The sequence below is a fragment of the Lissotriton helveticus genome, chromosome 11, assembly GCF_964261635.1.
Source record: "Lissotriton helveticus chromosome 11, aLisHel1.1, whole genome shotgun sequence".
Taxonomy (NCBI): domain Eukaryota; kingdom Metazoa; phylum Chordata; class Amphibia; order Caudata; family Salamandridae; genus Lissotriton; species Lissotriton helveticus.
The window spans coordinates 682559695-682575672 of NC_136072.1; the positions used below are offsets into that span (position 1 = coordinate 682559695).

Consider the following 15978-nt stretch of genomic DNA (forward strand, 5'->3'; position numbering starts at 1 on the left):
GTGCGGAAAGAAGCAACTGAGGTGCAGAAAGAGGCCTTCTTTGACTGTAACTTTCCACAGACTCATACAAAGTAACCTAATCACTAATTCTTCTCCCAAGATGTCTTAAACCTCACTTTTCTCTTGAAGGTTCACTATTCATCGACTGCTCAGAATGTTAGGCCTACCAAATGTAAAACAGCATTCCTAACCATATCACTGTTGTAAGTCTGAGAAGGTTTGCATGCGTGTGTCTCTGCTTTTACCTAGTGACATGTTACATAGAAATAAGCATCCAAATCCTTGAATACCTATGTTTCAAACAGCCTACTCCGTAAATTTGTGTTCCAAAAGGTGTATGTATTTGTCTCTGTTCATAACACAGGGCACGCAGGTATTCAATAGTATATTTGAGGGGTACTATAACACATATATACATAAGACATCTGCCTGTACAACTGACTGACAGAGCAGAACTGAGAAGGTTTGACCACCTATAGGAAAAACAACCCGCTTTTTAACCAATCATCTTCAGATGCATAACACATGTGAGAATACATATACAAGTAGACATATACCTCAGTCATGAGACCTTTAAGCTTGACAGCTTGCAGTTCCCATTTGAATATGGAAAGAGTTGAGAGAAGTACAGAAAGCAGCAAGAGAAGTGCAGACAAAAACAAGAGGTGCAGAAAGAGGCAAGAGAAGTACAGAAAGAGGCAAGAGAGGAGCAGAAAGAGGCAAGAGAGGAGCAGAAAGAGGCAAGAGAGGTGCAGAAAGAGGGAAAAGGGGTGCAGAAAGAGGCAAGAGGGTGCAGAAAGAGGCAAGAGAAGTGCAGAAAGAAGCAAGAGAAGTGCAGAAAGAAGAAAAAAGGTGCAGAAAGAGGCAAGAGGGTTGCAGAAAGAGGCAAGAGAGGTGCAGAATGAAGCAAGAAAGGTGCAGAATGAGGCGAGAAGTGCAGAAAGAGGCAAGAGAAGTGCTGAAAGAAGCAACACAGATGCAGAAAAAGCAAGTAAAGTGTAAAAAACGGCAAGTGCAGTGCAGAGAGGCGAGGGAGGTACAGAAAGAAGCAAGTGAGGTCCGGAAACAGGCAAGAGGGGCGTAGAAACAGGCAAGAGAACTGCATAAAGAAGCAAGAGAGGTGCAGAAGGAGGGAAGAGAACTGCAGAAAGACACAAGAGAGTTGCAGAAACAGGCAAGAGAGGTGCAGAAAGAGGGGTATAGAAAGAGGCAAGAGAGGTACAGAAAAAAGCAACAGATATGCAGAAAGAAGCAACCGAGGTACAGAAAGAGGCAAGAGGGGTGCAGAAAAAGGCAAAAGAAGTGCAGAACGAAGCAACAGAAATGCAGAAAGAGGCAAGAGAAGTGCAGAATGAGGCAAGAGAGGTGCAGAAAGGGGTGTGGCAAGAGAGGTGCAGAAAGAGGCAAGAGAGGTGCAGGAAGAAGCAAGAGAAGTGCAGAAAGAAGCAACAGATATGCAGAAAGAAGCAACCGAGGTGCAGAAAGTGGCAAGAGGGGCGCAGAAAAAGGCAAAAGAAGGGCAGAAAGAAGCAAGAGAGGTGCAGAAGGAGGGAAGAGAACTGCAGAAAGACGCAAGAGAGTTGCAGAAACAGGCAAGAGAGGTGCAGAAAGAGGGGTATAGAAAGAGGCAAAAGGGGGTGCAGAAATAAGCAAGAGAGGTACAGAAAAAAACAACAGATATGCAGAAAGAAGCAACCGAGGTGCAGAAAGAGGCCAGAGGGGTGCAGAAAAAGGCAAAAGACGTGCAGAAAGAAGCAACAGAAATGCAGAAAGAGGCAAGAGAAGTGCAGAATGAGGCAAGAGAAGTGCAGAATGAGGCAAGAGAAGTGCAGAAAGAGGGAAGAGAGGTGCACAAAGAGGGTTGTGGCAAGACAGCAGAAACAGCCGCTCCTCACGCTGCTCCTCGTATCTAACTGGTATCGTAGCGCTATACAGCCATACCGCTGCCTGCCAGCTCGCCTCACTACCGCTATTGCCATTACCAGAGATCGTATAATATTTTGTTAAGTAGCGCTAGGTTACCTGACTGTTTGCATTAGCGCTAAGCGTAATAATTTGGAAGCGCGAGACTGCCAAAGTGCGCTGTAAGCCTGTTCTCAATTGTGCTGTGCTGCTTAAAGTTTTTAATTCTGCCTGATTGTGCCGCTGCCACTGCCATTAGCATCGCGCCATTCGTGATTGTGCCCCAATCCTGTAGCGAGTTTGGCTCACTGCCATTTTGTCTTAGTTGCTGTTGTTGTTGTTTGTGCCTCCCTACCCGGATCTCCGCCCCGCTCCCGCCTCCCAGCTGACCCTCCTTCGCCCCTCCCCCTTCCACTATCCACATATGACAGATGGTTATGCGCGCAGCGGTCACGCGCAGCGGTCGCGCCCCATGCGCGCCGAACTTGCGCCAAAGGTAAGCCCGTCTACGCCCGTCCGCGCCTGGACCGTGCCCAGGGCCAGACCCCCTGGTCCCTGCAAACCCCTCTCCACCCGCATAACGTACGACGCCGCTTCCCTCCTTGCCCTCAACCCCGGTCGCACACCACTATGCTGCAAAGCTACCCCAGGACTCACCCATGGACCATTCGCCTGCCACTCCTGCAAGTTCACCTGCATCAGGAACCACACCAAATCCACTTCCCCCAAACTCTACTCCGACCCTAACCACCTGAAGTGCATCCTGCTGAACACCCGCTCGGTCCACAGACACGCCACTGAACTTTGGGACCTACTCGACACGGCATCTCCGGACATCGCCTTCCTTACAGAAACCTGGATGAACACCTCATCAGCGCCCGACATCGCCATAGCCATCCCGGACGCCTACAAGATCATCCGAAAGGATCGCACCAACCAAACAGGAGGAGGCATCGCCATCGTCCATAAGAACACCATCCGAATCACGACCAGCTCCGACGATAACCTCGCTACCGCCGAACACCTCCACTTCCAGATCCACACCGACCCCAGGACCACACTTAGAGGCACCCTCTTCTATAGACCACCAGGAACCCGCACACAATTCAACGAACACATCACTGACTTCATCAGCCCACATGCCCTCAACTCCGAGAACTACATCCTACTGGGAGACCTCAACTTCCACCTGGAAAAGAAAAACGACAGCAACACGACCACCCTTCTGGACAACCTGGCCAATCTCGGGCTCAAACAACTTGTTGACACCCCCACCCACCTTGCCGGACACACGCTCGATCCCATCTTCACCTCCAGCAAGCACATCTCCTTCAACCACACCTCAGCTCTCCATTGGACGGACCACAGCTGCGTCCACTTCAACTACAAAAAGACTTTGACCCACAACCCCCCACAACCTGCTCCTCGAAGAAACTGGAACAAAATCACCGCCGAACAACTCTCCACATCGCTTAACCAAAACCCTCCTGCCATATCATCGGACCCAAACCAAGCTGCCACCAAACTCACACAATGGATTACCCACAGCGCTGACGAACTAGCACCCTTGAAAAACCACCAAATCAAACTAGGTAGCAAAAAAGCCCCCTGGTTCAACGATGACCTTAAGAAATCCAAGAAGTTATGTTGTACTCTCGAGAAAACCTGGAGAAAAAACCCAACCACCAACAACCTGACCACCCTCAAGGCCGCCACCCGCAAACACCACCAATTGATCCGATCCACCAAGAAATCAGCATTCAAAGACCGACTCGACAACAACGCCCACAACAGCAAGGAACTATTCAACATCGTCAAAGAATTTACCAACCCCACCACGGGCACGAACGACATCACTCCCTCCCAAGACCTCTGCGACTCCTTATCCTCTTTCTTCCACAACAGAAACGCCGACATACATAACAGCTTTGAAAATCAGTCCGAAGAACAGTTCTCCTCACCCACACCCGAACAAGTACAGAACTCTCACAACCTTCGCGCCTGGAACCCAATCACCACTGAAGACACCATCCACCTGATGAACTCCATCCACTCAGGATCACCTACCGACCCTTGTCCCCACTACATTTTCAACAAAGCAGACTCCATCATCGCACCCCATCTCCGCGATGTCATCAACTGCTCCTTCAACTCCGCTACCTTCCCAGAAAGCTGGAAACATGCCGAACTCAACGCCCTCCTGAAGAAACCCACAGCAGACCCCTCTGAACTTAAAAACTACCGCCCCATCTCACTCCTCCCGTTCCCTGCCAAAGTCATTGAGAAAGCCGTCAACAGTCAGCTCGCCGCTTTCCTCGAATCCAACAATTCCCTCGACACCTCACAGTCCGGATTCCGAGCCAAACACAGCACCGAAACCGCCCTCATCGCAGCTACAGACGACATCCGAACGCTACTGGACAACGTAGAAACAGTTGCCCTCATCCTACTTGACCTCTCCGCCGCATTCGACACAGTCTGTCACAGCACCCTCATACAACGCCTCAGCAACGTCGGAATACATGGAAAAGCATTGGACTGGATCATCTCGTTCCTCGCTGGGAGAACCCACAGAGTCCGCCTTCCCCCATTCAAATCAGAAACCACCGAAGTCATTTGCGGAGTACCACAAGGATCATCACTCAGTCCCACCCTCTTCAACGTCTACATGAGTCCCCTCACCTCCATCGTGCGACAACACAACCTCAACATCATCTCCTACGCAGACGACACCCAGCTGATCCTCTCCCTCACCAAAGACCCAAACACCGCCAAAACCAATCTACACGAAGGAATGAAAGAAGTAGCCGAATAGATGAAGACCAGCCACTTAAAACTAAACTCGGACAAAACGGAAGTCCTCATCTTAGGATCATCCCCCTCTGCCTGGGACGACTCATGGTGGCCCCCGGCCCTGGGTTCAGCACCTAAACCTACAGACCACGCACGTAACCTGGGCTTCATCCTAGATTCCTCCCTCTCAATGACCAAACAAGTCAACGCCGTCTCATCCTCATGCTTCAACGTACTTCGCATGCTCAAAAAAATCTTCCGATGGATCCCCACTGAAACAAGAAAAACAGTCACCCACGCACTGGTCACTAGCCGACTAGACTATGGGAACACCCTCTACGCCGGAACCACAGCCAAACTACAGAAAAAACTCCAACGCATCCAAAACGCCTCAGCCAGACTCATATTGGACATCCCCCGTCAAGCTCACATTACCGATCACCTAAAAGACCTCCACTGGCTCCCCGTCAACAAGAGAATAACGTTCCGTCTCCTCACCCACGCACACAAGGCCCTCCACGACCTAGGACCCGAATGCCTCAACACACGTCTGTCCTTCTACACACCCACCCGCCAACTACGATCATCCAATCAAGCCCTCGCCGCAATTCCGCGCATCCACAGATCCACCATGGGAGGAAGATCCTTCTCCTACTTAGCGGCCAAAACCTGGAACTCTCTCCCCACTCACCTCCGCCTTACACAGAACCACCTTTCCTTCAGAAAGCAGCTTAAAACCTGGCTATTTGATAAGTAATGCACAACCCTCCCCCAAGCGCCTTGAGACCCTCTGGGTGAGTAGTACGCTATACAAATTCCTGAACTTGAACAAAGAGGCAAGAGAGGTGCAGAAAGAAGCAAGAGAAGTGCAGAAAGAAGCAACAGATATACAGAAAGAAGCAACCGAGGTGCAGAAAGAGGCAAGAGGGGTACAGAAAAAGACAAAAGAAGTGCAGAAAGAAGCAACAGAAATGCAGAAAGAGGCAAGAGAAGTGCAGAATGAGGCAAGATAGGTGCAGAAGGAGGCAAGAGAGGTGCAGAAGGAGGCAATAGAGGTGCAGAAAGAGAGAAGAGGGGTGCGGGAAGAGTGGTGCAGAAAGAAACAAAAGAGGTACAGAAAGAAGCAAGTGACGTACAGAAAGAGGCAACTGAAGTGCAGAAAGAGGCAAGATGATGCAGTAAGAGCCAAGAGAACTGTAGGAAGGCCTCCGACCAGCGATCAGGAATTCTGCTGCTTAGGACTAGGTACCAGGAGGGCTTCTTGGCCCCCAAACTCCCTCTTGAGTAAAGTGGACTTCATCTCCCAACAAATAGTGTGCCAGGAGGTGCGTTTGCAGAGTGGTGGAGGAAGGGGGCGTGACCTCCAAAGACCTCTTATTAATCCCACACGGTAACAGGAGGAGTAGTTGGCCCCAAAGGATATCCTTGGGGGCCAACTACCCCTCCTATTTTCTCCAGCAAGTCCCACACAGCAGGATTGCTAAGCTCTCATAGCAGGCCACGCACCCTTTGCCCACCACTCTGCAAACACGACTCTTGGCATGCTCTTGGATGGGGATTGAAGTCCCCTTTACTGCTGGGGGTCCTTAGGGGCCAACTAGGCCTCAAGGTACCTCCAGTAAGCCCCACACAGTGGGATTTCTGAGAGGTGGTCCGCTGACCCTAGGCAAATCCCACCAAAGTTATTTTTAAAAAAATGCTTTTTTGGGCCCTTAGGGCCTAGGTCCTAGGAGGTCATGGTGTTTCTACCCTGCCCCCTTACCTTTTTTTAACCTTTTTTTCTTGTCACTTGGTTCAACTGAAATAGGATCAATGTCCCATTTTTTATTGCATTGTACCGTTTTATTCCCCCAAGGTTAAAATTTAAATGTGTTGACTGTCAGCAAAATTCACTTCACTCCACCATGAACCGTAGCAAAAATGATGTGATGCCTTCTTTTGTTAAATACTTTGAAGTATTTATTGACATTAGTAATATACTGGAATTTTAAATATTTATAATTGTAATCTTTATTTGGTCATTATACATTGAAAATATATATGTATATATAACCAATAATGGGTAATGTAATACATTTGAATATATTATGTGCGAGTGGCCACTAAAGTAAACTCCTAAAACTCTTCTGTTTTTTTATTTTGTTGGGTCGGGGGGGTCTGGCTTGGCAGCACAGCTAACTACCAGATTTTATGTGATGAACAGAAAAAGAGCTTTAAAATTACTACTGGAAGAGGGGTGTAGGCTTCACCAACATGTGTATTTCTTTGAGTACTCAGAATTTGTATACTCAAAAGCGTGCTTGTATTTCAATTTTATAGGCTGATGGAGAGTTCCCCCCGCTGTATAATATGTCATCTACATTCAAATGTAATGATGAGGCAGCTTTTATTGGAGTCTCATTGACTCTAGAGGGGTCACCTAAAATGGCCACAATGTTCAATAGTGATGACAGAGCAGTGAGGCAGCTTGTCACCACCAGCTTTCCTGAGCACTGATGTATTACAACTAAGCAGAGCCTGGTTTATTTATGTATTATCTGAGAAAGTGTATTATTAGGTGGGGCAGATTGGTCTTCCACAAGTAATAAAGCGACTATACTGGAAAGTCCAGTCAAAGGTTTTGGTAAGTTAAACCTGAATTCAACTGCTGGGTGTTGTGGCACAGAGGAGACCGGCTTAACATAGGAAAGTATGGAATATATGGAAAGTATTTAGAAATAGGAAGATTTAGGCCTGGCAAAAGGTTTATCTCCTTGTGTTTGCTTTGTTTGCCCTAAGTTGGCAGGGTATGCCCAGACGTGTGTCCCTTGCTCACTTTGCTACTGGATTCAAGCTAGCCTGGCTGATGAGGGCTGTTAGTCCGAAACCGGTCCCAGGAGGCTTGTTTTCGGTCCAGGGAAGACATGGCTTGGCAGTCCGGGCTGGACTGTTCCCATGAGGCACAGAGTCAAGACTGATTTGCATATAGCTGTGTCTGAACTGGGGTGGCAAAGTGAGCAAAAGAATGATGATGGATTCAACACTGATCTGTGACTGGGGTTGAGTGCTTGAAAAGGTTCAGCACTCCATCCATCATCTCCTTGTGTTTGCTTTGTTCGCCCTAAGTTGGCAGGGTATGCCCAGACGTGGGTCCCTTGCTCACTTTGCTACTGGATTCAAGCTAGCCTGGCTGATGAGGGCGGTTAGCCCGAAACCGGTCCCAGGATGCTTGTTTCCGGTCCAGGGAAGACATGGCTTGGCAGTCCGGGCTGGACTGTTCCCATGAGGCACAGGGTCAGACTGATTTGCATATAGCTGTGTCTGAACTGGGGTGGCAAAGTGAGCTAAAGAATGACGAATCCCAGATCTGTGACTGGGGGTGAGTGTTTGAAAAGTTTCAGCACTCCGTCCATCATCTCCTTGTGTTTGAAAAGGTTTATTTTGCCAGGTTGAAAATGAAGCTTAAAGCTGCACACAGGCTACAGTGTCAGGCCTGTGACATGTTTTAAAAGTCTCCTTTAGTGGGTGGTGCAATGAGTACTGCAGGCCCACTAGTAGCTTTTAATGTACAGGCCCTAGGTACATCTACTACTACTTTAGTTTGGATTTATAAGTAAAATAAATGTAGCAGTTTGGTGTAAGCCAATTTTACCATGTTTAAAGGAGAGAGCACAGACATGTTTGTACTGGTTTGCACTGGTAAAGACCACAGAGTCCTAAAAGGCAACAGAAACAGGTTCAGAATACTTTAGTAGGAAGGCATAACGTTTGGGGGGTGACCTTGCAGAGTGGGCCAAGTCCAACAATTGTTTTTAATAACTATTAAAACTAGTGGCTTACTTTTTTTCTTTTTATCTGGTCTCTTTCATGAGTTAGCAGCGTTAGTATTTTAATCTGGCCTGTCTCGTACATTGGTTGATCATCCTGATCCCTAGGGCGGCTGCGATATGGAGCACAGCCTGCCCTACACCATTGCTGGCTGTGTTCTGAATGACAGAAACCCCATGGCCTCAGAGTCTCAAAATCCAACAGCATCCTATAGGCTGTGCAGGGATTGACACTTAGGGTGGCCGCACTCTCCACTGGGATGTCCTTTGGCACTTGAAGTAGCAGGTCCTCCGCTGCCACCATTTCAGTTTTCCAGGTCCTGAGACCTGCATCTATCGGTATCACCCAGTCACCAGGTTGCAGGCCAGTTATGTCACTACCAACCGCTAGCACCTCCCTGACCCCTTCATTACCACCATCAGCTGGCAGATCAGGAAGCAGAGCATATGTACCTTGGATCATGTTGAGGCCAGACGGGTTGATGGGTGCGGCCAGCATTTTCACATGAACCCCAGCCTTGCCCAGACCCGGAAGCTTCCATTGTTCCAATCGCAGGCTTTGCCGCAGGTCCCCATGCTTCTCGTACAGGTGCCTGGCACCAACTGCCCGAGCAACGCTGCCTTAAGTCTCCGGGTACACAACACCATAATTCTGAGGACACAACTGTGAGCCACCGCATCCTCACGCCGACCCACCACTAATACGTCACCAGAGGGAGAAGGGAGGGGGAGGGAAGGAGTGAGAGTGGAGAGTAGAGGGGTGGAGGAAACAATGAAACCATTAACAGTGCGGGGTTTGTGAAAGGGCGCCGTGCTGATTATGTATGCCTGTGCGTGTGTGTGTGTTTGTGTGTGTGTGTGTGTGATGCTCAACCTAAAAAGAAATAGTCCCCAAAATAATATATATACACTCACAGTGTAGGGAAACTGTAGTTGGGCGGAGCTGCTACCCAATAAACGGAAGTGATGTCTCTGGAGAATCTACCAAAGAGGAGCCAGCAAGCAAGAGAGGCACAGGAATGAACTAATCCCAAGCAGCAGGCGGGATTACACTCCGTATAGTATTTACGTCAGGTATTCCAGACAGAGCATGCGCGCTGCCTAGGCTCAACCTACAATTTTTTATATACCATCCGGGGATTAACCCATTTCTGTATGTTTTAGGGGTCTGTGAACATGTGCTGGGCAGCTTGACCCCAGTGTGTCTACACTCCAGCAATAAAATTCAGAAACAAAATCAGGACAACCACATAAAATGGGTAATTTTCTCACACGTGTTGTATATATTGTATTTCTCTCTAATCAAACAAATTCTGAGACAATTTTTCTGTTTCAAGCTGCACAGTCTGTTCTTCATTTCAATTGAATGGTTTGTTGTATTGCTGGAAAGGACCAATTAACTGCTTAGCCTGGGTTTTTGTTGTGTGTCTCAACAGCTTTTGCTGTCTGTTGCAGGCAACACTGTATTCCACACTTTGCAATTCACTTTCTCCTTTATCATTCGATGGCTGTGTTGCCAATTTCAATCTAGTGCTTGTGATTCCTCTTTTTTTTCAGCATGTACTGTGTTTGCCTCTTTCATTTGAGCTTTTTAGTTTGACTATCCTTATATTCAAATTTAAAAAAAAATATTTACTCAGCCTCCCACATTTTTAGGTCGAGCTAGAGTGCGCATGCGTAGCATGCGTCTAGCTCGACAACTATTGTTTTCAGTTTCCTGGCAATCTGAGACAGCGTTCGGCCACGCGCTTCTGCTGTCTCAGATTTGTCCTCGTGAGCGCGCTTTTGCTGCTGGCTGCTTGCTGTGTGTGCGCTGTTTACAAAACAGTGTGGGTCAGAAAGTGGCGATATGCTAGGCAGACAGACACTCGGGTACACACCCCCTCCCGCCCCCACCAACCAGTCATCGGGCTCTTTTAACACAAACACTTGCATACATACACACGCATACACACACGCGTGCACACACAGACACACGTGCGCCCATATCCCCCTCACACCCCACTCACCAGGTTCTTGTCGCGTGTCCCTCGGCAGCCAGCGGGTCATTCTGGTTAACAGGCGGGGGCCGCGGGGCTCTCCACGAGCACGGGAGCCCCGCTAGCTGAGACGGAAATCTTCCGGCGGGCACAGGAGCGCGGGGTAGGCTCCAGTCTGCTTCCTGTATTTGTCCGGCCCCGCCCCCGTCCCCGTCCCAACAAAGGTTGCCTGCCTTCCTGTTGAAGCCGGGCTAGGCCGTGAGTTTGAAGGGTTCAGCATTCTGTTGTGGTTTATTTATTGTATTGCTTTGGATTATGCTTTTAATAGAACCTTTTATGAATTTATTTATCCAAAATAAACTTTGATTTGTTGACCGATTAAAACCAAATAATGTCTACTGTGCAAAGCCCTGAATGCAATAAACACCAGTACACTGGTCTATGGCTGAAGAAAATGAGCATATCTCACCTCAGCAGCAGTTTGGCAGCTTCTTCTGAGCTAGCCGGGTCCAGCCCGCTGCTTCTGGGAAAAGAAGCCACACAGTCCAACGCAGAAGACCAGAGCGTGCCGATAAAAGAGGGGTCAAGCGGGAACAGAGAGCCGCCATTAAAAGGCGGGAGTTCCCATGCATCAACCATTAAGCGGGGAGTCCGGAAAGCTGTTCTTCAAATGTTGGGGTTAGAGTTGGTGTCTTCCCAGGCTGCTCCTTTGTGTAGTGAAGGTTAGGAGCAGGGAGCCTGCTTTTTTAAATGAGAACAGAAGCAGCAACCACTTCCCAGTATATTGGAGCAGTCATAATGGGAATCATCTGTAGCCTTTTAAAGGGAGGAGTTTCTCTACAAAATGCATTCTCTACAAAATGCATGGTGGAAAGGGCAACAGAAAATGTTCGTTTGCGTGTGCTGCAATCAGTAAATTAGAGAGCACGAAAAATCGATAAGTGGAATGCTAGAATTATTCTCTGCCACTGTTAATGACTCAGGCGGCATTCCAGTCAATCATTTCTTTCAATGAATATCGTTAATTTAGACTTTATCAACTAAGCGATGCAGGTGTGATGGCCTCATACCTGAAAAATCTCCCAGCAAACCTCAATTTGTCTCCTAACTATTATATGCCAGTACTGCTACCCACATTGTTTTACTTGAACAAATCAAACATAGGTACCAGAATTATTTACTAAATATGTTGTGGAAAATATATCCAATTTTAGCAAATGTAATTAGAGGACCATGGCATGGAGCAAATATTTTACATTATGTGTAAAACTTCCATAAAATAGGCTTTCTGGTTTCAGCAGATATTGCACTCTCTCATAGCCTCCAGCATAAGTTTTCTCACATTGCCTCACAGGGCAATCCAGAGATTGTGCCTTTGATTGTTGCCCAGTGAGGCAAAATGTGGAATCTCGTGTGGTAGTCTGCCAGAATTTTTGAGCCTGCTGTTGGTGTCTTTAACATCGCATGCTTCAGCGGTGGAGGGTCTTGGGATTGAACCTTTTACTTGTGATGCTTTATTCACTCAATCGAGGTCTGGAACGCCTGCTGTTATGAATTATTTCACGGAGAACGCGGTGCAAGTTTTTGCAGAAACGTTGGAAGCTTTGCATTTAATGTTCTACTTAATATTACCTTCTCTAGCAAAAGAATTACATGAGTGACACTATTTTAGAAGGTGGGTTAATAAGATTAAAAACAAGCATTTACAATGCAACGGTCTCGCCTTTGCCAAAGTTAGAGCTATTGGCATTGTAAATGACAACATTTTTATTTATGTGTCTATCTATCGCATCACCACAGCATCACTCAGCACCACCACAGCATCACTCAGGGGCACCACAACATCACTATGGGCTACCACAGCATCACTCGTCGCTACCACAGTATCACTCGTCACCACAGCATCACTCGTCGCCACCACAGCATCACTCAGTGCCCCTACAGCATCAATCTGTGCAACAATTCAACAACAACTGGTCCAAATATGTTCTCTCAATGTTTCAAGCTTTATTACAAATGTCACAAAAAATGTGAATATTACTTCTGTTCTTGGATTTTCTTCACAATAAAATACACTGAACATAATCTTCACAAAAGTTATTTACAAAAGTTTAAGTTATTGCCATTATAAATTACAATCACTTTTATTTAAGTATTAATTATTTTAAAAAAACTAAAGCAATTGTTATTTGTAATATCAATACATCTAAGTCACGTAAATACAACACATATTGCATTACAAAGGCTATAGCTGTCACATTTGCGAAAGGTAAACTATTGGCATTGTAAATGACAAAGCTATTAATTTCGCTATTTTCAAAACCAACACATAAATAAAAAATGTGACATTTACAATACCAATAACTCAAACGTTCCTAATGCGAGACCTATTGCATTGCAAATGCTTGTTTCTATTGTGGTGGACACATCTCTGACAGGCACACCATTTTTTGATCCAACATTTGTTAAATCTATGTTTTAAGGTGCCACATTACAGAGCTGTCCACTCAACCTGTCTTTACTTATAGCACTGTACATGCAGGTGTACAGAATTAACTTGTATTAGTTGGTTTGACTTTTAATTCGAATACGCTGCACACGTTGTTTGTTGGTGTTATCAGCAGTCGTTTGAAGACCAGGAGGCTTTACAGCATCTGTTGCATAGTTTTACACTCGCACCCAGACTTTCAGAATTAAAAATAGACTTAGTAATGTATCTGCTGTTTTCATTCTCGGAGTGTGTTGACATAATGATTAGTGCTATGGCAATTTCTAAATATACATTTTCTTCGGGAACCTTCTGTTCTTTCACTGACAAAGTATTTGTATTAATAAGAAAGTAATGGTAATTTATATGATTTTAAGTTACCATAACTAGGGCATAAAATAAAGTTATTAGGCCTGTGCCTCTCTGCACTGACAGCTGAGGAAATCTGGTTTTTAAAAGTTGCACAAATAAGTTTCGTACTTGCAGGCTTCTTTCCTCTTCTGTCTTTCTTCTTTTTATAAAATAGTCCAAATAGAATTCATTTCCTGGTTCTGGGTTCTCATACTGCAACAAGATGTGTGTGTGCCTTTGGAGGAAATCATTTCGAGATGTTCTTGTATGCTGCAGCCACAACTATATTGCCCATTCATGTTAAATGGCTTATTGTTAGGTTGCTTCAATAGTGCAATTGCATTTCACCTGTCTGTAGGATAAATAACATCATTATTTCTTAATAATTTAGGTGGTCCCTCAAGTAGCCTGATTTATGTAACACAATTTCCTTGATGATGATTGGTTTATGTAATGTAACTTTATTAGATTACCCCATGAAACCAGCCCATGCAATGTTGAGAGAGCACGATTTCCTACTTCTTTGAAACTAGAAAATGTTCCTTTTCTGGGATGTGTGGCAAACGTTTTTCTTGCTTGCACGAAGACATCCTGCATGATTGTCTGTTCAGTTAATTTAGACTTCAAGACTCTTTGTTTGCTTCTAGGAAGGTATTTCTCTTTTCGGACTTATCTTACTATACAGTTCGAATTTTTCTCTTTATTTATGAACTATATTGATGCTGACTTGAACTAACTAAGTACCTTTTGCCGTCTGTAATGATTCTTACATTTTGAAAAATCTTTGTGATTTTGACTGGATATTGCCTTGCGAATTTTTTCTTAATTTGTCTATCAGCCCCCATACTTTTAGACTCACACAGCCCTGATTCTGCGTATTGGCCTTTGATTGTATTGGTGCAAAGGGGAGACACATTTCCATCATTTTTAGGAAGGGGCGGCCACCATCTGATCTTGCATGAGATAGAAAAAAATATTCCCCTTCCTCATAGGCCTTATCATGCGACATCAGCACTTTTCACAGTTCACAAATCGTTGTCTTTGGTTTACTCCCCCACCTACATTTCTTAGTAGTTTGACTACCATTTGAGATGCCTGGAAGGGTATTTTATTGTTGATAAGGAGCACTTTCTTTACTGAGTCGACAATGCTGGTTTGCCTATTATATCAATATGACTACAGAACTGCCTATGATGAATACACAGCGGCCCTGTTTAGAAAGCAAGACAGCCGGGTTAATATGCACATTGTCCTATTGTGTATAACAACATGGCAAAGCTAATATAGTGCCAATATTACTGGAGCAGTATTGGTCTGGCTTTGGTAACATAACAGTTTTCCGGAAAATGTCTGACCTAACTCCACCCTTTATGCAGTTCATTGTGAAAACTGCCTAATCTAGGGGGCAATGTTCATGCCTTGCCATAATGCTTTACATACTGTGGCATTACAAAACCTGACCAGTTTTTTTTTACATTATGGGGCACCATGGCTAGAGGACGGATTTGTCTGCACAAAAATTAATATGGAACCCCAGGTTATGGCACTATTTGTTTTGGTGGCGGATTCTACTGTGCAGAACATGATATTTGTTAGAAATGGGGGTCTCTAGTTAGCAGTGGCTTGCACCCTATAAAAGTAGGGACCCTTATTCTAGTCATGGTAAGGGGTTACACACCCATGCCTCTTTAATCAACTGCCAGACACTCCTTGCTCCTCGTGTTGGTTGCTACTCTCTTGTTTTGTGTTGGGTTTCCTGTCTTTCCCTTCCTCTGGGTTTCCGCCTTAAGGTTTTCCTTTTCTTGCTCTCTGTAAACTTCTGAAGCTGAAAAATAAGTGCCAGTCCCAAAAAAGAGTGTCTCCGGATCCCACGCTACAACCGGCTCAAATTAAGCACTGCAGATATACTTTAACAGCAGTATTATTTGTTAGAATACCCAGTTCCTGTTTATAGAAAAAAAATTTATTGTCAGCTTTATTTATTTATTTATTTTATATTCTTATAAAGCGCCAGACTAGACTCCCGAAGGGGTATCTCCGCGCTATTGCTGTACCACGAGAGTGTGCTAATTCCGAGAGTGTGTCTAATATAGGGTGCAGAGGTTGGAAAGCAGTTATTTGTCAGGATACAAATACGTTTTTAAAGTCTTCCGGAAACTCAGATGACTGGGAATTGATCTGAGTTCTGGAGGCAAAGAATTCCAGAGTGCTGGTCCGGCATAAGCCAATGCACGGCCACCTTGTCTGGCCTTTTTTACTCTTGGTATCTGCAAGAGCTGCTGATGACTGGAGCGCAGAAGTCGCCCAGGGATGTAGGACTGAAAGATCTTAGTCATGTATTTCGGGCCCTCCCCTATCATGCTCTTGTGAATAGTGCATAAAGTTTTGAATTGGACTCGCTTCCTCACTGGAAGCCAGTGGAGTCTCATCAGCAGGGGACTGGAAGGAGTCCTTGCTGGAACATTCAGGACAATCCTTGCTGCTGTATTTTGGATTACTTGCAATTTACTGAGCTGCTCCTCGTTAGCTCCGAGGAGCAGCCCATTGCAGTAATCCACCCTGCTGATGACCAAAGCCTGCACGAGCGTTTTTCTGTGATGGTCTGGTATGTAGGGGAAGACTCGTCTCAACATCCCAATAGCCCGGAAGCAGGTACCAG

General features: G+C 45.9%; 1 protein-coding gene and 1 pseudogene across 1 annotated transcript in view; both read right to left on the reverse strand.

Moving 5' to 3' along the window:
• LOC144791091 (tetraspanin-15-like) overlaps positions 1–15978 on the reverse strand; it is a 235268-nt gene that overhangs the window by 173478 nt on the left and 45812 nt on the right. The gene's annotated exons all lie outside the window — the stretch shown is intronic.
• On the reverse strand, positions 8564–9181 carry LOC144791432 (enoyl-[acyl-carrier-protein] reductase, mitochondrial pseudogene; annotated as a pseudogene).